The sequence below is a fragment of the Diceros bicornis genome, chromosome 13, assembly GCF_020826845.1.
Source record: "Diceros bicornis minor isolate mBicDic1 chromosome 13, mDicBic1.mat.cur, whole genome shotgun sequence".
NCBI lineage: Eukaryota > Metazoa > Chordata > Mammalia > Perissodactyla > Rhinocerotidae > Diceros > Diceros bicornis.
In genome coordinates this window covers 32,141,766-32,165,206 of record NC_080752.1, presented here as the reverse complement: position 1 = coordinate 32,165,206, position 23,441 = coordinate 32,141,766, and positions in this window count along the sequence as shown.

Genomic DNA, 23,441 nt, shown 5'->3' with positions numbered 1-23,441 from the left:
ATGTGCTGTGGGGCACAGAGGCAGAGGTCATGGGCCTTCCAGAATACTGATTCAACACCTGTTTATTAGGAACCCACTAGATGCCAAGGATTGTCCTCAGTGCTGGAGGGACAGATGAAACAATTCCCATTTTCTACAGTGAGTATGAGCATAATTATTACCATTGATCACTCAATTGGCAGACTTCTGTGTTCATGATCTCTCTTAATCCTCAGAACTGTTACTTGCATCCCCATTGTATGGATGGGGAAAAGGAGAAGTAATTTGTCCAAGGTCACACAGCTAATAAGGGGAGCATCCTATTTTGGAACCCAGGGAAGGCTGGCTCCGGAATCTGGACTCTTCACCAGGCCGTTATGCATTTTATGATTGAAGAAATAAAAACCCTGTTTTCAAAGTCAGTTCTGTGAGGTTTCTCCTCTTCTATCAATAAGACTGGGGTAAGCAGATTAAAGGCACTTAAATCATGCCACGAGCGATTCAGGTTAGCCAAAAGAATGTTCTTCTTGATAGAAAGGCACCAGAAATTGCTGACCAGGGAAAGAATACAGAAAGGCTAACTCTGGATTTATTTAAAAATAGGGGAGTTTCATCTGTCTGAGCGACTCCCCCCAAGGACTCAGGAGCCCAGACTGTCTGACGGCTGCCATCTGCCCCTCTGCCTGCTGGAGAGAGGCCTTCCATGAAACACCCAAGACCTGGCACTGTGCTTCCTCAAGAGGCGGGCATGGGGGGCCCAGCAAGAACAGGAGCCATCGCCCACGTCCGAGGACCACCCTGCCCCCTCTTTCCCCTCTTCCCGGGGCCCTCACCAGAAGCAGCACTCTGGTTCCCAATATCCCAGCTTATCCCACCCAGTGGGTCCATAAAACCTCTCTCTTTCTCTTTCTCTCTCTCTCTCTCTCTCTCTCTCACACACATACACACACACACTCATAGACCACACGACTGAGGGCAAATGTTTTTCAAAAAAAAACCATCCTGAGGCACAGTTGTGTTAAAAACTCCCACTATGATTGTGAATACACTCTTACTTCTATCGTTTGTTGCTATATATATTGTGAGACGATGTTAGTGGGTGCATACAAATTGTTTCATTTGTATCTTTCAGATATGATATCTTTCAGGTGGATTGAGCCTGTCTTTGCTATTACTATGAAATGTTTCTCTTTATATCTAGCAATGCCTTTTGTCTTAAGAGCTGTGTTGTGTCATATTAACAAAATGGCACTAGGTCTCTTTTGATTGGTGTTTACATAGTATGTCAATTTCTATCCTTTTACTGTAAATCTTTCTGTGTCTTATATTTAAGGCATATCTCTTGTAAGAGCATAGTGTTGGATTTTTTTGTTGTTAATTGGAGTATCTAGTCTGTTTATATACAATGTAATTATTGACATATCTGCATTTAAATCAACTATCTTCCTATTTGTTTTTTATTTATCAAACTGTTTCATGATGCTTATTCTATCTTTTCTTGACTTTTTGATTAATCAAGTATTTTTTATTATATTTATCCTTCTAGTATCTCAGTTACACATTTTCACTCTTCTATTAGTGGTTACCATAGAGATAAGGACATGCATCCCTGACTTATTAGAGTCTAATACAAATTACTACTTTTACCACTCTGTGGCTAATTCAAGATATTTATAACACTAACTCCCTTTGACTTAACCTGCTTTTGGGCTATTGTGGTTATGTATTTTAATGCTACACATGTTTTAAACAACTTTAGTGAGGTATATTTTACATATCATAAAATTCACCCATCTCAAATATACAATTCAATGATTTTTAATAAATGTTACAAAGTGGTATAAGCATCACCGTAAATTAGTTTTAGAGAATTTTATCCCCCAATAAAATCCCTCATGTCCATTTACAGTTAATCCCCATTCCCAGCCTCAGGCAACCACTAATTTACTTTCTGTCTATAAATTTGCCTTTTTTAGACATTTCATATAAATGGAATCACAATGTGTGGTCTCTTGTGTCTGGTTTCTTTCACTTAGCATAATGTTTTTGAGGTTCATCCATGATGTAGTATGTATCAGTAGCTCATTTTTTTTAATTGCTGAATAGTATTCCATTGTATGATATACCATATTTTGTCTACCCATTCACCAGCTGATGGACATTTATGTTGTTTCCACTTTCTGGCTGTTATGAACAATGCTGCTATAAACATCTGCATAAAAGCTCTGTGTGGACATTCATTTTCATTTCTCTTGAGTAGATACCTAGAAGTGAAATCACAGGGTCATATAATAGTTTTATCTTTAATTTTTTTAGAAACTGCCAAATTATTTTCCAAGTGGCTGTACCATTTTACCTCCTGACCAGCGTTGTATGAAGGTTCTCATTTCTCCATATCCCTACTAATATTTCTTATGGTCTGTCTTATTTATTATAGCTACTCTTGTGAAGGCAAAATAGAGTCTCATTGTGATTTTAATTTGTATTTCCCTAAGGCCTAGTGATGTTGAGTATCTTTTCATGTGCTTATTAGCCATCTGTTTATCTTCTTCATATACCATATAGGCTTCTTCTTTGATTGGGTTGTCTTTGCATATATTATTTATTTTATAAAATCAGCATATATTTAGATTTACCCATAATTCCCCTTTGTATCGCTCTTTAGCCCTGATTGCATTTCTGTTCCTCTTTCTGGGATCATGTTTCTTCTGCCTGAAAACTCTTTGGTAATATTTCTTTTAGTGTAGTCTGCTGGAAACAAATTCTCTAGATTTTCGTTTGCCTGAAAACACCTTTATTTCACTATTGTGCTGTCAGGTTATTTTCTCTAGATATGGAATTCTAAATCGCTATCATTTTCTTTCTTTCTGTGCTTTAAAGATGTTGTTCCATTGTCTCGTGGCTTTCACCATGTCTCTAGAGAAGTCAGCTGTTTGTCTTGCTGCCTATTTGAAAACAACATCTTTTTCCCTCTGAGTTCCTCTTTGTCTTTTTTCATAAGTTTTATGATGATGCACCTAAGGTAGTCTTCTTTGTACTGACTCCACTTGGGATTTATAGAAGTTCTTGGGCCTATGGCTTGATGTTGTTCATCAGCTTTGGAAAATTCTTGGCCAATATCTCTTCAAATATTGCCTCTACTCTATTTTCTCTCTCTTCTCAAGACTTCAATTACACATATTAGATCTTTCCACCATGTCCCATATGCCTCTTACACTCTTTTCTGTATTTTCAATCAGTTTTTCTCTTTATGCTTCAGTGTATATTATCTATTGATCTTCTAGATCACTAATCCTTGTTTCTGCTGTGTCTAACGTGTTTGTCAAACCCATATATTGAGTTAATTTCAGCTACAGTATTTTTCAGCTCTAGAGTTGTCATATGACTTTTTAAATAGATTCTAGCTCTCTGATAAAATTCTCTTTTATTTTATTAAGCATATTAATCACAGTTATTGTAAAGTCAATATCTAAATACTCCAAGTCTTTGTCTTGGTTTTTGATTATCTGATCCTGTTTCCTAGCATGCTTGGAATTTTTATTAAATGGGAGATATTGTGTATGAAAAAGTATGAAGATAATTTGAGGCTCTGGTGAATTATATCTTCCTCCAGAAAGGATTTGTGTTGCTTTGGGGCAAAGTAGAGGCAAACCACCTGAATCCAGTTGATGACTGAGGAATTTGAAACTGGGCTTCAGTCTTCTCTGAGGGCTGATCTATTTTCAATTTACTCTAACTTTTTAAATATAGCCATTCCAGGATACTAACTATAAGTCTGAGTGTTTACTAGGGACCCTCTTCCTTGGTCAACCCAGATTTCAATATTTACCTCCCAGACCCATGAGGCTTCCAAAATCCTGCTTGGTCTTCCAGCCTTTTGACTGTTGCTTTCTGCTCAACTTCTTAACCTCTCAGCTCCATGCAGCTTGCAATTGTCAAATGCCTTAAGGGGGAAGACACAGCAGAATATTGGACTAACACCATTGGATGTTTCCTGTTTCCAGGAGCCTGGTTCCCTAAGTTCTGGCTGCCTTGGTAGCTCTTTGATGCTCTCAAACACATGAATTTGGTTGTTACTGTTGGTGGTGGTGGTAGTGGTGATGGTGGTGGTGGGTTTTGTGTGTTTTTATTTGGGGCCAGTTTTTCTAATTGTTCTCGGTGGGAACATTTGTCTGCAACAAGTTTCTTTTCCATTACCAGAAAGAAAATCTGAAACAGCTGTGCTTGTTCTAAAGTGCCATTTTCTGCCAAAACTCCAGAACGCAGAGCCCCCAGGAGAGGATGCTTCCTGGGAAAGAATCCACAAATCCCATTTGCTTTACCTAGGCACTTGCCAAACAATCAGTGTCCCTGACTTGACTTGGCAAGGTTTAGGGATGCTGGTATGAGAGCTGAGAAGAGAGGAAGCCTGTCTAATCTAAGCATGCATCATAGTGTGAGTGACCATGTGCAGTTGAGGATCGCCAGGTTCCTGAGCTGTGTCCTATTCATCTCCAGCACATGGTAGATACTCAATAAATGTTTGATGAAAGCGAGAGAGATATTTGAAAGAGTGTGTTAGCATGTATGAAAGAGCCCAATCTTCTCTATGTAGTAGGGTTGACCATGCAGATTTTCCCCACTTAATATCATAGATGCATTTTAGACCTTTGGGGTATAAATAAATTTCATATTAATCAGATATTTCATATGAAGTCCATTTAAGAATCTTGGCAACAACTCATTCTGTAAATTTAAAAAAAAAATGGGACCAAAATTGTCCCCCATTAAGAATAGCAGCTAAAATTTTTCAACTCCAATCATATACAACGCACTACATATTTTTTTCCTATTAATCTTTTTTCTATTTTTCCTATTAATCTTTCAGGTCACTAATCCTCTCTTCTGCTGTGTCTAATCCATATATTGAGTTAATTCCAGTAATAGTATTTTCAATTGTAGAGTTGTCATTCTTTTTTACAGATTCTAATTCTTTGATAAATTATCTGATTTACTTATATATTTACCATTTAATCTTCACAACTTTGAGAAGGATGTATAAGTAATTATCCTCATTCTACAGATGGGGACACTGAGACTCAAACATGTCAAGTGGCTTGCCCAATGCTGCAGTCAGTAGTGTCATGATCAGGTGGTCAGCTATTAAACTCAATCCCATCTACCTTCCTATCTACTAACCCATACTATAAACTCTGACATTTATATCTTGGGTTTCCTTAGTTGCACATCTGTTTGGGGCTTACAGGCCAGCAGTGGCACTCTCTGTGAGAACTGTAACTTCCCAACAATGAGCTGGAGATCAGTGCACCAGCTCCCAACTGTTCACACCTCCCACCCACAGATCTGAGCCATGGAATGACATCCCCAAAGGTAAGGTTCTTGGACAAAATCCAGTAAGTTCTCTTGAGTAAACTGAGGGCAGCACCAAACAGCAATTAATGTTACAGGCTCTGTTGCCAGATGGCCTGGGTTTGAATCCCAGTGTCTAACCTCCCTAGCTCTGGCACCTTGCACAAGTCTCTTGCACCGTCTCAGCCTCACTTTCTGCATCAGAAAAAGAGAATTAAAATAGTTCAGCTTGTTGGGAGGATTAAATAACAGAAGATGTAAACTGCTTAGCATATGTAAGAACTGAAGGATTATTATTATACTAATTCAATTCCATTTCATCTCAAAGTGAAAACACTCACTGAACATTTGCTAAGGGCAGCCCTAGGCTGGGATTTGGGACAAGACTGATGATTAAGACCCAGTTTCCACCTTCAAGGAGCTCAGTGACTCAGAGGAGGTAGGCGAGTGAACACAACCCAAGGAGCCAGGAGAGTCTTGCTTGAGGACAGAATACAATGTCTGGGAGCCCAGTGGTGCGAGTCACTCCTTCCTCCATCAAGTCTTAGAGGACAGAAAGGCTTTCAACAGGAAAAAAAAGAAAGAGAGAGAGAGACAGCAAATAATAGACACAGTCACATGAAACGGCATGTCTGGACAGGCCCATGAGTCTAGTGTGACTGGAGAGAAGGATTTAGAGAGAAAACGTGTTCTCCTCCTGGTCTCAATGCAGGGAGGTCTTCCCAGCAGTGTGTACCTCCTTGTTCACTTATCTTACACACAGGAGTTTCATGGGCTTTGGCAAAATCACAAACGACACTAAGTTTGTAGGTAATGACCTGTCACCAGCTGAGCTGCAGGCTTATCTTTCCCACCACCTTTTCTAGGCAGCCCTTTCTGGAAGCTTCCTTTGGAAGTGAAGTCTCAAGGTGGAGGCGCCCCCCACACACACAACTATCGCAAAGGCAATAGATCTTCTACGCATCTACTCCATCCTAGTTACCAGGGAGAAATGCCTTCGATATTTAAAAGGATTGGTACAGGCTATTTCCATTTATCCAAAGATGGGGAGTGGATATTCTTGGTAATTTTGTTTTCCTTGTTTTGAACACAGACCAGCTCCCTCTTGGCATCCAACACATCTTTGGCCTCAGATTGCATTCTGTAAGGATTCACTCATTCATTACTAAACAGTGCTTAAGGGCACTGGCCTTAGAGGCAGACCTGGGGTAGAGGACCTAATCTGCCACCAACCAGGTATGTGACCTTAGGAAAGTGACTCAGCCTTTCTGAGTCAGTCACCTCACTGGGTCATAACATCAATCAAATGAGCCTGCCACACAGCGAGCACTCAGCTAATAATTAGCCATTATTCTCATCACTGAAAGGATCATTCAAGAAACTGAGCATATGGGCTCCGGGAAGGCAGGATCTGGGTTTGTTTGGCTGTGTCCCCAGTACCAGGAACTCAGTCAGGCACAAAGCAGGGTTCAGTCAACGTTTGTCAAATGAATGAACGAGTACTCACCACACGCCAGACCCTACCAGACTCGACGAGTATTGTTAGAAATGGAAAAAAATGCTATGTGGGGTCAAGATGGGACCCTGGAGCAGACAGAGGACACTGATGGAAAAACTGGTGAAATCCAAATAAAGCCTCAAGTTCACTTAATAGTAATGTACCAGTGCTGGTTGCTTAGTTCTGACAAAGTACCACGGCCACGTGGGTTGACCTTGGGGGAAATAGGGTCTGGGCTGTCCGGGGACTCTCTGTACCGTCTTTGTGACTTTTCTGTATATTTAAAATTATTCCAAAGTAAAAAGTTTATTTTACAAAAAAAGAACCAGTATCTTTTCCCAGTATCTTTTTAAAATTAAACTTATTTTGGAATAAGTTTATAAAATGACAAAGTCAGACTCCGCTGCAAGGAGGATCAGAAAGCGTGTGCATGGCAGTCTGCTTCCCAGATTTTGGAACAGTCCTGATGCCAACACTTATCAACAAACACATATTGCTGGTGATTATGAGCTCAGGCCCTGGAGCCAGACTGCTGGGGTACAAATCCTGGCTTCCCATTTATTAGCTGTGTTACTATGCCCAAGTAAATCACCTTCTCTGGGCCTCCATTTCCCTATGTATAAAATGGGAATAAAAATGGTGCTATGTCATGGGGATAACATGAGAATTCATTCAGTTAATACGCTTAAAGAACTGAGAATTGTGTCTGTACCTATAAGTGAAGATAAGCTGGCTAATAATCACATTCCGTCTTTTATAGATGAGTTGTTAAATGTAAAACTTAAGCTGTATACCTTTGTAAGATGTTTCATATAAATACATTGACCAATCAGAAAATACAACCATGAGAGATTTGCATCCTGATTTGGGGTTCTGAAATAGCTCAGTCTAAGCCACACAGAATAATTAACATTAATATGCCAGGGGTCAAATACACACACACAAACGACAGTCGTTGGGGATTGTCCATGTTTTTGATTATCCACGCCCTTGATCTTCTCTCATTAGTCGGGATAATGGGGAACTCAAGATGCTGCCATGGTGCATGATTGCTTCCGGTTTAAGCTTCCCTGAGATGCAATGCTAAGCCTCAACCCAGCACCTTTCAAGAAAGAGACAGGTGTCTGGGTGCACACACACGTACACACGCACGTGTCCCTCTGGCTGAAAAACATCGGCAATTCCCAAAGAAGCAATTTGCTCCAGTCACACCCGGCCAGGTTCTCCTGCACCGCAAAGCACGGCAATTAAAACGCGTCAGGGAAGCTGCGCTGGTATTTGGAGAGAGAATTACTAATGTATGTTTACAGTTTACAGATGCAATCATAGCCATGTACTTGGACCATTACAGTCATGTAAGAAAAATATGGTGAGTGCTTTTATTTTGCGGAAACTATCATTTCCTTAGATTTTGCAATTCACTAACATTAATTGGCAAAATCGAATTCTTTCAGCCTGAAGAGATGAATGGCCCTTCATTATTTAATCACGAGAAAACCAACAGCCCTGTACGCAGAAGTCCTGACCACAGGATTTCACTGGGAACCTGCAGGAGCTGCTTCTTGCTTCAAGTCCAGACAAATAAGAGAGGTTTTGAAGGGAAAAAAGGCACTAAAGGGATACAGCACGAGACCTACAAGGCCTTGGAGCAGATCTGTGGGAGTCATCTGGTTGGCTGGGAGGGTCAGTCCGGGACTCCCTAAGGACCATCAGAGTTTACTCTTTCCAACCCAGACTGGGTATCTGTCAAGTATCACACAAACCCCAGGGATGCAGAGACTCTTAAATAAAGCAATTCCTTTGCTCTAGAATATCAATTCTGGCAAACTCCTATGAATCCTACAAAACCCAGGTCCTGGTAAACCTGGGTAAAACCTTCTCCAAACTCCCACTGAGTCAATGCCTCTCATGCTTTGCTTGTGTTTCAAGTGTAGCACTTTAGTTTATCTGCCTATCAACAAACTCCCCCTCTAGACTGGGATCTGTGAGGGCAGGACTATATCTTTCATTTCCCCAACCCAGCACAGTATCTGTTACATAGTAGGTGTTTAATGGAAGAGGGGGCAAGAAAAGGGGAAGAAGAGAGAAGAAGAAAATGGTTTAGCAGATCCCATTGTATCAGTCAGCTATGCTGTGATAATGCTGTGTAACAACCCCCAAACCCAGTGACTTACAAGAAGCATTTCTTTCTCACTCATGGATCTGTTGGTCTGTGCTCTGCTGCTGTGGCTCAGTTGGCTTCAGGCTGCAGGTTGGGTTCAGACCTACTGAAACACGTGGAGAAGTGGCTTCCCAGGGCATGTTCTCATCACAGCAGGTAGCAGAAAGGTGAGAATCCAAGCTGAATCATACCAGCACATGTAAAGTCTCTGCTTGAGTCACATCCACTATTATTTCATTGGCCAAATCAAGATGCATGGACAAGTCCAACATCAAATGTAGGGAGAGGGGAGGATATTCCTTCTACTCTATCGGGGTGCGTGGCCAAGTCACATGACCAAGAGTGTGGATATATAATACACACGGATGGAGTGAAGAAGTAGGGACAGCAGGGTAATTATTAAGAGTCAGACTCCAAAAGCAGACTGCCTGAGTTCAAATCCCGGCTCCACCCCACTAAAACTGTAACCTCGGGGAAGTGACTCAAACACTCAGTGCCTCGGTTTCCCCATCTGTCAAACTGACATAATAATAATACCTAATTCTGAGGGTTGCCATGAGGACTGGATGAAAATAGTCCCTGCAAAGCATTTAGCACAGGGTCTAGTCGTGGCAAGTACTCAATAAACGGTACCCGTTAGTTTCATCCTCTTTCTTCTCTGCATTGGATCTTTTCCCAGAAAACACCAGACACCTCCCAGCCCCCATCTCTCACCTATGCCAACCCTCCTGTGACCAGACTCCACAGTTTCCCCCAGTTGGCGCACATATTTTATCTCATTAATACGATTCCTTTATTAACCACGAGCAGGTCTTTAGTAGCCACTCAAAGCACCCTCGAACATCAGGCTCACATAAGGCACCGAAGCCCGGGGCTGACATTGAGGCAAGCGTCACCAAAGTCATTCTGCCCATAAAGAAGGTGTCTTGATGATGGATGGCTGCAGGCTTCTGAGCTGCAGTGTGCCTCCAGGACAATCCATCTCCTCCTTGGAAGCCGGAATGCAGCAGCGAAGATAAAGAGCACGCAGTGGGAGTGAACTTCACTCCTAAATGAATGCACAGGGTCTGTCTGCAGCCGGAGTTTGTAACTGGGTTGAACTGAGACAAAAATGTTCAAGATGAAACACGGGCAGGTGCCTATCAGGTGCCTCTCCTGGGTCCCCTTAATTAAAATTAAAGAGCGTTAAAACTGAGCCGACCTCAGTCATCAGCCATCTCAGATCTATTTTATAATCTAGAAAGCTAAATCCCAGAAGTGTCTGCAATCACACAGCTAGTTTGGGGGCAGAAAAAGGATTAGAATCTATCCCCTCTTAGAGCTCTTTCCCCAAAATTCAATATCAGGAAAATAAAGGTTTCCTCAAAGAGAGGTTTTTTTGGCCCCAAGACATCTATTCATTCAAAAATTAAAAATCACAATGTTCTCCTACCGGGAAGGTCAACATCCTCCCAAAAAAATAAATATGCCCACTTATGCCCCAACTATTGCCACCATGCAGAGCCTTGTTAGATGAATATTTTATTCAGGACAAGAATTGCATTTGCTAATTATTTTATTATGTGAATCACACATAGTACAGACAACGGCATCCTGGACACAGTGAGTTTCTAAACTCTACTTCCAATCTCATTTCCTCCTGATTTGCATTCAGAGAACTAGCAACAAGCATGGGTCTAGAAGCAGTACTGATGCTGCGTGTCCTTGGGCGAGTCACTCACCCTCTCCAAGCTTCAGTCATCAGAACAATAGGGGAAGAGAAATAGTTCCCAACTCGTAGGATTCAAGGAGATGGTGCACAAAGTGTCAAGTGTATAACAGTCCTCGGAGTACGCTGTGACATGGTTGTGGTTGTCATTGTTGTCTTCATCCCATCATCATCATCCATTACCCTAACAGGACCCAGCACAAGGAAGTCACACAACTGGGTCTCCACCCAGGTTGGTTAACCACATGGAAAGCCCCTTCAGAAGCAGCCCAGATGCTGCAGGAATTTGGAGCCACAGGCTGGTGTTTTGCAAAAAGCTGGTGTTCCCCTGGTGGCCTGAGCAATGAAACCTCTGACCACTCCATGGGAACGTGCACTATGGTTCCTACCAGTGTGCACAGTTCAGCTCTGTGGTTAAGAGTTCGAACTCTGGGCACACTGGGCCAGTTCCCACCATGGTGTCTTTGCACTCGCTCTGCCCCTGCAATGTATGCCCTCCCCCAAAAACGTCACGTGACTGGCTTCCTGTCACTATTGAGTTCTCAACTTAAATGTCCACCTTTGTAGAGCTGCCTCTGAGCACCCTGTACACAGCAGTTCCTTCCACCCCCCTACATCCAGTTTTCTCTCAATCACCCTGTCTTATTTGCTGTGTAACCTCCTCAGTATTTGAACATGGATTCTTTTCTTGGCTTCCCCACTAAGACGTAAGCTCCATGAGGGCAGGTACCTTCTCTGTCTTGCACCCACTGTATTCCCCATGCTTAGAAAAGTGCCTGGCTCAAAGCAGACCCTCAACCAAGAGCTTCTGAATGAAACAGTGAAGCTGGGACTTTGACACAGGTCTGTCTAATGCAAAGACCAAACTCTTAACCCCATCCCGTCCCCCCCACACACACACTCCCAGTCCTTTTCCCAGCTGTTCTAACCCACTCTTCTAAAGTAATGAACAGAACAAATTACTTCCCTCTGCTCGGACCCTTTCAGGTGTCTGAAAACAGTTCCCAGGCCCCATTTTAGTCTTCTCTGCAATGCCCGTCATGCTCAGCTGTGTCTCATACAGAAAGGTTTCCAGACTGGCCTCTAGGTCCCTGTGTGACCCTCCAATTCCTGAGGGTCCTTCTTCTCCAATGGCACCAGGACTGGATTCATCGTGGGGAAGGTGACCTGACCTTCCCATGGGTCTATTAGCATATGTACCTTGACATTACACTTCTATTAACAAAACCCAAGAGGGCAACATTCTTTGATCTTATAAAGGCTTCTGAAAGGGCTTTATGGAACAGGGAAATTGGGTCTCATTCAGAAGAAAGAATCCACCTTGAAGATACTGAAAATATGGCATCTCTCTATCAGCACAGCTGTCATGCTGCAATGACAGACCCTACCTGAGGGTTTTCCTGGAAAATAAAGAGTTAAGTGACATGGACTTTATTTTTAGCCACTTTGAAACAAATTTATATTTAAAACATATATTTTTGCAGGTGTTTTTCTTTAAGCACAACAGCAATATTAACCTTTGAAAGGGAGTGAAAAACTTAGATGATAAATGCTTCTTCTCTCCTTAGCTATTCCCTTTGAAGCCCTACCTTGGAGAAATAGCAAATGAAGAGGATGCTGTTGCAACTGTCACCTCAATATTAAATATAATCTGTCACTCCAGCCAGCCTTTCGTCACCTTAAAATACTGATTTGTGCTTGGGAAAATTTACAGCCATTTATTTCAGTAATGCACTGAAGTTCCCAGGAGATTTTTAACTCTTAAAACAAAGATAAATCTTCCTCTCTCGTTTTCAGTGCCTGGTTATTTTTACTTATTAATAACAGGGAGCTGTCAGCTTCACTTTAATCAGTACCCAATGTCACGTTCTGTGTGTGCACGCCTTCACCCAAAGGGGAATTGAAAATAGTGAAAAGGCTGCAGAAATGTAGAAGAAAGTTATGGGGAGACCCAGAAACACAACTGGGACTTGTACATTGTTTCATTCTTGTCTTAAATATTGAATGAGAGACTTCAGAGTGAGAAAGGGAAGTACCTTTACGTCACGCAGGTGGGGATGCCACCAAACTAACAGTGAGCATCCCCTATGCTCCCAGTGGTGATGTATGGTGTTCATTGGTGGTCCCAGCCAGCACAGGGCAGAGGGTCCTGGCTGGCCTGCCCACATGTGCACGAGCAGCACCATAAGCTCAGGGCCACAAGGGAGACACAAGGTTCTGTCAGAGCCAGCAGGACCCTAACCCAGTTTTGGGAGGAACTGGTGAAAGTTTCCTTGGAGAGATGCTTTATAAGTAGAGACAAAGCCTAGCAATTTTAATAATGTATAGATGCTGGGTCAGAACTAGACTCTATAAAGAGAAAAAGTGAAGGTTGAGAGAATACATTATCAAACCAAATCACTCATCTCTCTCCAGCAGCCCAGACCTGTCTCTCTCAAGTCTGGACCATTTGTCAATGGCCCCTCCACCATGCTGGCTGCTCAGAGAAGACCCTGATGATCAGCATTGCCTCTTCTCTTGTTTTCACACCCACCGTTGAATCCTCAGCAAATCCTGTGAGTGCCACTTTCAAAATATATCCCGAGTCTGGTCACATCTCCCTGTGTTCAAGCCCAAGTCACGGTCACACTCACTCTTTCCAAACTGGACTCCCTGCCTCTGCCCCCAAGTCCCTATGGTCCATTGTCAACACCATGGCCAGAGGGGTCCTTGAACTTGTATGTCAGTAAAGTCACTCCTCCGTCCAAAGGCTTCACATGACTTCCCATTTCACCCAGAAGAAAAGCCAAATTCTTTCAATAGTCTACAAGGTCCTAAGTGATCCCCCAATACCTCTCCGACCTCACTTCCCACTGCTTCCTGCCTGTTCATTGCCCACCTTGACGTCCCTTGAACTATCCAGACATGCTCCCACCCTGGGGTCTTTACACCTGCCATCCCCTCTGTCTGGAGCATCTCTTGGTACCCACACCTCTTTCATATCTTTCCCCAAATGTCACCTCTACCCTGAGGTGACCACCCAGTCACTTCCCAACCACCCAGTTTACAACTGAACCCAATCCCCTGTGCTCCTCATCCCACTCTCAGCTTTATTGAGCTCTCACAGAGAGGAAAATCCTTTCAGCATAACCACAGTAGATTATTTTTCCAGGTTGGGAGATTTTCTTAACTACAGAAAAGTAAAAGAATGATACTAGCCAAAAAAAGGAATGAAGCACTGATACATTTTCCAACATGGATGGACCTTGAAAACATTAGGCTAAATGAAAGAAGCCAGATGCAGAGGACCACATATTATATGATTCTATTGATATGAAATGTCCAGAATATATAAATATATGGAGACAGAACATAGATTAGTGGCCGCCTAGGGCTGTGAGGGAATGGGGCAGTGTATAGGGAAGTGATATGTAAAGTGTATGGAGTTTGTGTGAGGTGATGAAAATGCTCCAAAATTGACTTGGTGATGGCTGCACAACCCTGTGAATATACTAAAAACCACTGAATTGTACACTTCACGTGAATTACATGGTATATGAATTAAATCTCAATAAAGTTGTTTTTTAAAAAAAGAATATAGTATCAGAATCAGTAAATGATCACTTCAACATATTTGTTCAGGATAATAAGAGGAATTATTACTAAAGTTGAAGTCTCCTTCATATTCTCTCCCCAACTTAAAATTCTGTTACATTAAAGAAACTTATTTTTAAAGTTTTTAACTGTGATTTTAATACTAAAGTGCTAAACCTTTTCGACCTCACCACCACTATTCAATTTGAAGTTTTAGTCCATTTATGTGGCTTTACTTTGAGAGGCCTTTTCCAGGTTCAGCCATCTTTGGATGCCAGAGAGTAACTGAGACCACGCACATGCAGGGCTTGGCGTGGGTCAGGGACGCAGCAAACACACAGAAAAGTTAGCCACTGCCATCCCGATGCTCTGTTCTCAGTCCCCTTGCTGTCCAGCTGGCTAGCCCACCAACCTCACTAGTTAGATCCAAAGCCTTTGAGCAACTACAGTGTGCTAACCAATGTTCTAAGCACTAAACTAGAGAAATAAAATGGCACAGCTTTAAAAAGACAACCAAAAGCAAGAAAAAAACATTCCAAAGGAGCCCAATTTCTGACCTGAGCTGGACAGTCCTAGAATGTGGTCCTGTCACTGACTGTAAAGACAGAAAGCCAGCTCAGGCTGGACAGGGCGTCCTCGTACCTGATGCCTGAATGGCCCCATCAGCCTCCACGGCTGTGATCTGCTAAGTCAGGTCTTCTCAAGGTGACCAGCAGCTGTGCATGTGAAGCCGTAAATCAGGCAGAGAAGGTCACCCAGGCTGTGCTCAGCCACAGTTCTCTTCCTTCCACTTAGGGTCAGACCACAGCAAAGCTCAAAGCACAATACGCACAAGCCGTTCTGCCAGGTGGTGCTGGAAGGGCGGCCCCAATTACACCCTTCCCAGGGGCAGAGTGCCGCCATTCTAAAAGAAATGAGATCCCGGGAGAGATCACCTAGGGATTTCCAATGGGAAACAGAAACAGCAGCTCTTCTTCCCTCAGTTAGTCCATTCATTCATTCACAAGCTCATGGAGTGCCATCTTAGGGGCCAAGAGATAAGGGAATGCAGGCTGGCTCTCAGGGGCCCCCAAATCTAATACCTACATGTTCCATTGGACCTGGAACTTTCCTGAAGAATACAAGAGAGGGGAAGCTGATAATCCATAAGGAAGAGACAGAGACATTCTGGGGCCACAGATTTTCCCAAAAACACTATAAACAAGGCAGAGAGAGCCAGGGCCCAGGGCCCCAAGGGTGGGCTTCTAAACCCCTCCTCTCTCACTTCCTCTTCAACATCAGATTTGATCCAAGTAATTTATTGCACCACTACATGTGCCAGACCTTGCACAGAGCACCAGGAAGATAAGAGAAATGGAAAAACTTGGTCTCAAAAGGCTCATGACCTAGTCAGGCACTCCAATAAAAATGCAAATAACTATAGTGCAAGACAGGACAGAAGTGTGAGGAGCGGAGTGCCAGATGTGGTGGAAGGTAACAGGATATGGTTCCTAGACTTCTGGATTTCACAGAGCGGGAAGATATGAAAGAACTGGGAGGAGATGCTCATGGATTAGAACAGGGGTCAGCAGACTACAGCCCATGGCCAAATCTGGCCCACTGCCTCTTTTTGTAAATAAAGTCTTACTGGAACACAGCCACACTCATTATTTGTATATTGTCTATGGCTGCTTTCATTATACAACGGCAGAGTTGAGTAGTTGTGATAGACTTCGTCTGTCCTGCAAAGCCTAAAATATTTACTATCAGGATCTTCAGATAAAAAGTTTGCCAAATCCCTGCATTAAAAGATTCAATACTGGGGGCCGGCCAGTGGTGTAGTGGTTCACGTGCTCCGCTTCCGTGGCCTGGAGTTCGAGGGTTTGGATCCCGGGTGCGGACCTACACACCGTTCGTCAAGCCATGCTGTGGCGGCGTCCCATATACAAAGTGGAGGAGGTTGGGCATGGATGTTAGCTCAGAGCCAATATTCCTCAGCAAAAAGAGGAGGATTGGCAACAGATGTTAGCTCAGGGCTAATCTTCCTCACCAAAAAAAAAAAAAAAAGATTCATTACTGAAAACATACCTACTCTCCTCAAATTGACCAGGAATCAAAAAAATCCAATCAAATTATATCAGGATTTCCTTGTGAACATTGATAAACTGACTATAAAATATATTATGGAAATGCAAAGGCCCAAGAACAACCAAGGTCATCTAACTTTGAGGGATCTTTTTCCAATATCAGCCATCCTTGGATGAAAAAGACCTCAAAAAATAACTAAGATTGTGCATGTAGAGGGCTTGGCATGGGTCTGTGTGTGAGCATAAAGGAAAGTTAGCTTTTCCATTCCAGATGTGCTATTCCCACTCCTCTGAGCTGTGCATCTGACCTGTCCACCTGGCTAGCCCGTCAAGCTCACTAGTTAGATTCCAAGCAAAGCTGGAGGACTCACGCTCCTAGATAGCAAGACTCATATGCCACAGGAATTAAGAAGGTGTGGTGTGCCAACAAGGATAGACAAATGGATCAACAGAACAGAATACAGAGTATAAAACAGACCATACATATGGACACCTGATTCATGACAAAGAGAGCACTGCAGATGATGGGGAAAAGGATGATCTTTCCAATAAATGGTGCTGAGTCAATAGGATATTCATATCATAAAAGAAGAATCTTGACCCCTAACTCACACTGTATACAAAAATCAATTTCATGTATATTTTAGATCCAAATATGAAAACCTCATGGTAGGTAAAGATTTCTTAAACAAAATACTACCTATCAAGGAAAAGATTAATATTGTGGATTACATTAAAATTACAAATTTCTGCTAATCAAAAGACACCATTAAGAGAGTTAAAAGGCAAGCTACACAGTGGGAGAACATATCTGTGACCCAAAGACTGGTATCCGTATTATACATAAGCTCCTACAATTCAGTAAGAAAAAGACAGATAACCCAATAAAGAAATGGACGAAAGCCTTGAGCAAACACTCCACAAAAGAAGTTATCCAAATGGCCAATAAAAAAAGGTGTCCACCTTCATTAGTCATCAGGGAAATGCAAATGGAAACAGCAATGATCTACTACCCCATACCCAGAATGGCTAAAATGAAAAGGACAGACAATATCAAGTGCTGACAAGAGGGTGCGGAGTAACTGGAACTCTCATTAACTTTCGGTGAGAGTGTAAATTGGTACAACCACTCTGGAAAGTCGTCAGCATCTAAAGCTGAACACAGGCACACCCCAGTTCTGCTCCTAGAGATGCGTATGCACTATACACCAAAAGACTGTACGAGGAGCATAGAGGCGCCATTCAAAATGACCAAGAACTGGGAATAACCCAAAGGACCAACAGTAGAATAGACATATTAAATGTGTGTGATATGTTCAAACAGCAGAATACCATCTAGCGATGAAAAAGAACCAACTCTTGCTACACATAACATGGATGATTCCCACAGCAGACTGAGCAAAAGAAGCCAGACAGAAAGGAAAGCATACTCTATGACTTCATTCATAGAAAGCTCAAACACAGGCAAAACTACACTAGTATGTGAGATGTCAGGATAGAGGTCACCTTTGGGAGAAGGTGTGAGAGGTGACTAAAAAAGGCATGAAGAGGGCGTAGGCCCCATGGCCTAGTGGTTAAGTTCGGCGTGCTCTGCTTTGGCGGCTCAGGTTTGGATCCTGGGCATGGACCTACACCACTCATCAGCGGTCATGCTCTGGCAGACCCACATACAAAATAGAGGAAGACTGGCACAGATGTTAGCTCAGGGCAAACCCTCCTCAGCAAAAAGAAAAAAAAAGAAGAAGGCCTGAAGAGAGTCTCCTGGCGCAGAGATGAGCAGTGGTTTACAGATGTGGTCACTTCGTGATAATTCACTGAGCTGCACTTCACTTCAGATTTGTGCCTGTTTTTGTATGTTTTACTTCAATTTTTACTTCAATTTCATTGGTCCCTGTGTGGACAAAGGTTACTAATTGTTTACTTTACTAAGGAAGAACATTAGAAAAGCCTGCCATCTCATCTCAATTTTATTCCAAAAAGGAAAGAATATTTGAATACCAAAAAGCTTATGAAGAAAAATGTCAGGATAAAGGAGTCCATTAAATTGAGTAAATTTATCTTTATCAAAGAGTTTTAAATACCATCTCTACGCCTACAACTCGCCAAATTTCATCTCCAGCCCAGTCCTGGCTCCCATCTTGGCTTGTATCCCAACTACATCCCTGCCTCCTCCACTTGAACATCTAACAGACATCTCAACCCCAACGTGTTCAAAACTGACCCTCGACCTTCTGTCCCAGCTCTGCTCCACACACAGCCTTCACCGTCTCTGTTGACAGAAACTCCACCGTCCAGTCATTCAGACCAAACCTTGGAGTAACATCTGACTCCTCTCTCTCATCAGCTACATCCAATCTATTAGGAAATTCTGTTGACGCTACCTTCCAAATACCCCCAGAACCCAGCCAGTGCTCCCCACTTCCACTGCTCCCACTCTGGCTGAAGGCAGGAGTTGTAAGTAATACATGTTATATGTCCATCACACGTGTGTCACACATGTGTGTGTGTGTGTGCACGGACACACACACACCATTGTCCACCTGGATTACTCACAACTGGTAGCCGGTCTTCCTGCCCCGACAGTTCTATTCTCCACATGGAAGCCAGAGTGACTCTTTAAAAACCGGAAGTCAGAACATGTCCTTCCTCTGCGCCAAAGCCCAAGTCCTCAACAGAAGTCTGGAAGTCCTTCTGTTCGTCCTCGTCTCCCACTCCCCTGCTCCTTGCTGTCCCTCAAACACACAAGGAGCCCTCCCACCATCGGGCCTTTGTATCAGCTGTTTCTTCTGCCTGGAAGGCTCTCCCCAGATGCTGCAGAGCTCACTGCATAGCTCACTCCCTTGTCTCTTTCACAACTTGGCTCAGATGGCACCTTCCCAAACCTTGACGCTTTATTTAGTAAAGCAACCTGCCCTCCACCCCACCCTTTCCCCCTACCCTGCTTCTCCAATTCTCCTTATGTTTTCTCCTCTTCCTTTTTTCTGTAGACCTCATCATCTTCTAACATACAGGGATGGAGAGGCAGCCAGTTGAGATGGGGTGGTCAGGCAAGGCTGCTCTGAGATCTGTGTGAAAGAAGGAGCCAGAGGTGCAGTGATGGGAGGAGGGGGAGGGAGAACATTCTAGAAGTGATGGAAGCCTATAGAATGTTTTAAATCTTTCTGTCCGCTGAGTGGAGAACAGACTGAAAGTGGGCAAAGATGGAAGCAGGGAGACCAGTTCAGCTATTACAGGATGAGGAGGAGAAGGGTGGAAGAAAGTCACAAGCAATTAGGAGTTACCCTACTTTAAACAAATTATATGTGTATTCACACGTGCATGCACGTCCGCTCACGCACACACACACACACTTCAAGGGAACTGGAAGCCTGGCTGATGTTGGCATTCCGAGAACTCTGCTCATTGAATCACACAGAAATCAAAACTGGTTCCTCCTCTGCTCAAAATCTTTCCACGGCTACCCATGACACCCTGCCTCCTCCCCAGTGTGCAAACCCTCATGAGTCGCAGCCCCGCCTCTAACTTCTCTCCCCCCACCTCAGCATTGGCCCCCTTGCTGATGCTGATCCTCCAGCATGCCATGTTCCCTCCAGCCTTGGGGCCCTTGCACGCTCCATAGTTATAATTTCACACATATTTGTGTGGTTTGATTACTCTTGGGTCCCTCTGCTATTTTGGGAGCAACAAGAAGACACAGATCCTGTTGGTTCTGTTCAGCTCTATATGTATCACCTGGCACAGGAGTGCTGAATGGGGGAAAAGTGGATGTTCATTAGAGCAGTCTTGGAGCACCTACTGTCTGCTCTAAGCAGTTTGAGGCTAAGACACAGCCCCTCTCCCCGACCCTTGGAGTCCCTGTGAGGATCTAAGACAGAGACCATGAGACAATCAGAAAATACCAGCCAGACCACAATCAAACCGACACCTGCTTCCTGGCGTCCCCTCCTCCTTCAGGCAAACACCCTCTGGGGAGACACCCCTCGTCCATCACGTGCAGCTCTGGGGGGCTCTCCATCCAGGGGCCCTACTCTCCTGTCAGAATAGGTGAGCTCATGACTGAAGCTCAGCCAAGAAGATCCTCGCTCCTGGAAACCTACATCTCGCCCCAGTGCTAACATGCGGACATCAAGGCACGTGACCTCATGCCCCGGGTCCTCTCCCATGCTTCCCCCTTCAGCCAGAAGGGCCTCCAGATCAGAGAGGTCCAACCGGGGGTAGACACAGGGGGCAAGGAGGGTGGGGAGCCAGCTCGGCGTACGTAGTGCCAGGGCCAGGGGCCGGAGGGGGAAGGAGGAGCAAGTGGAGAGACTCCTCGTGGGGAGGACAGGACCCCCGCCGTCCCCCGGGGGCCACGGGTGACCTTCACTGGCCTGAAACGCTTTTGCTCTGTGGGCCCCTTCTTCCATAAAAATATTAGAAATTATAGTTTATGACTGTGTTGGTATTTGAAGACAAATATATTAATATTTTAATATATAATATATACTAAAACATTTTTGTCAACATAAAGCACATTTTTTCTTCTGATTTTAAAAGAAATTAAAACAATTGTGTAAGCCCCTAAAAGTATGGTGGTTCCCAGGTACCATGCCATCCACCTCCCACCCAAGGTATCACTAAGGCTCTCCTGATTCCACCACAGGAAACCTGCTGATGGTGTGTGTGTATGTGTGTTTACATATGTTTGTATTTACATACACATATATAAACATATGTGTATGTATTTATTATGCATGTTTGTATATGTATATAAATACACACACACAATTGTGCATATTTTCCATTACCGTGTAACAAATTTTCACAAAATTAGCAGCTTAAAGCAACACCCATTTATTATCTCTGCTTCTGTGGGTCAGAGGTCCAGGCACAGCATACGACCGCAGTCAAGGTATCCGCCGGGCTGTGTTCTCATCTGAAGGTTCTGAGAAAGAATCCATTTCCAAGCTCATTCTGATTGTTGGCAGGATTTATTGCCTTGTGGCTGTATCACTGAGGTCCCCGTCTACTTGCTTTCTGCCGTTCAGGGCTCACTCAGCTCCTAGGACTGCCCTCAGGCCCTTGACACCTGGCCCTCTCATGACATGGCTGTTTACAACATAACCTAATGAAGGGAGTGACACCCCATCATACTCACGGATGCCCCCTACAGGGGGCGGAAATCTTGGGGTTATCTTAGAATTCTGTCTACCATAAGATTTCTAGCAAATATCAGTAGCTGTATTGGCTTGCTCTGTGCCAGGCACTGTTCTGTGCAATTCATACAAGTTTTGACAATTTTGAGGTAGATGGTAATATTATATTCTCCCCGTGTTACAGTTGAGGAAACTGATACCCAGGAGGGTTAGGTAGCTCACCCAGGCTCACAAAGCCAGCATTCATCATGCAGAGGACAGTGGTAATCTAAGCATGAATAGTTTCCTTGTAATGTTTAGTTTCCTTACAATTTTTTACCACCACCAGATCGGTACCTAATCAAAATTAGTACCCTGCCTGCTCATACTGGTATTTGGTGCCCCATCCCCAGGAGCAAGTGATACACGAGTGGGGTTTGAAATTCATTCAACACACTGTTGGTTGTTGTAAATCCTAGTGCATTGGTTCTCAGGTATTAGCATGCATCAGAATCACCAGGAGGGCCTGTTGAAACCCAGATTATTGGCCCCACCCCAGAGCTTCTGATTCAGTAGATCTGAGGTGGGGCTGAGAATTTGCACATCTAACAAGGTCGCCAGCCATGCTGGTCTGGGACCAGCATTGAAAACCACTGCATTTGGATAATGATTCTCAAACCACCCGAAGCAGGAGCTCCTGGGAGTTCTCGTTGGATAGATTCAACAGGCCAGCAACGAGACCTAGTAATCAGAATTTCTGGGGTGGAGCTACAAGTCTGCTTTTTAAACAGCCTTCCCAAGTGACTATGAAACACTGAAGTCACAAAACCGCTCCAAAAAGGATCCTCACCTCCAAGGTCTCTTGCTTGGCCAAAGTAGGCTTGATTTGGCAAAGTTTAAGAAGTCCTAGCCAAGAGGAGAGCTGAGAGCAGAGCCACGAATAGCAGTAGTTATTATTATCTATCTCCCCAGAGATCAGAAGAAAAACAGCCCGACTTGCAAGTCTGTAAGAACTGCCTTGCTGGAAAAGCAGAAGCCCTTGAGGGGAACAGTGTAGCCACACAATCAATTCCTGACCTCACACAGCCCAGAATTTTCATATGATTTAACCAAAGCCTTTTATGTTCATAGGGCCAGCTCTGGGGAGCAACTAACCGCTGTCTCTTGGAGCTCCACTGCAGGTTGTGGGGAGCCTCAGATTCCTAACCAAACCCACAGCCCAAGGTGTCCGGAAAGATCCACATCAAGACCCACCACCTCCCACAAGTCTCCTCTGCCTGACCAGACCGAGGCCACACGGAACACCCCCTCAGTCTCTACCATCCATAGCCTCTCCCCTCTCACTTGCTGGTCCTCCATTGTTGCATGTTTGTCTACCTGAGCAGGCAAGGACGAGGCCCTGCAGCACATTGTCTTGAGGGAAAACCTGGGGGCTTAATAAATGCCTCTCACAGTTCTCACATTACCACTATGGGAGGTTCCAGCACCCTCACCTCAGACCCCCATGACCAGCAGGATGGAAGGGAGAACTCCAACTCCGTGTGAAGACAATTCTTTCCAGTCATCCCTCAGAACACAACTCCTGGACCAGCCAGGTTCTCCTCTGGTTTCTCTGTGACGCTCGGCCAGCAGGTATATCTTGGATGGAATTACAGAATTTGTGTTAGATGGGATTTCATTTTTACAAATATGGAAACTCCAGTCAATCCTTCATCAGTTTTATCATCTGATTTCTTTTCAGTGCAAGTCTTCATTTCCCCTTTAGAAAGAGGCAATCCTGCAAGTGTTAACACTCGCCTTTTTCCCTGGTCTCAGAGTCTTCCTCCAGATCTGGAAGCAGGAGCTCGGCCCTGGCCCTGGTCCAGTCCTGGAAGTTGAGGTGACGGGAGCGTATTAAATGGCGCCTATTTATCCTGTCAAGTGACAGTTTCATGTAGCATTTTAAAGTGTGTGCTCACATATGAATTGGACAAATCGCCAACTCCGCAGCCAC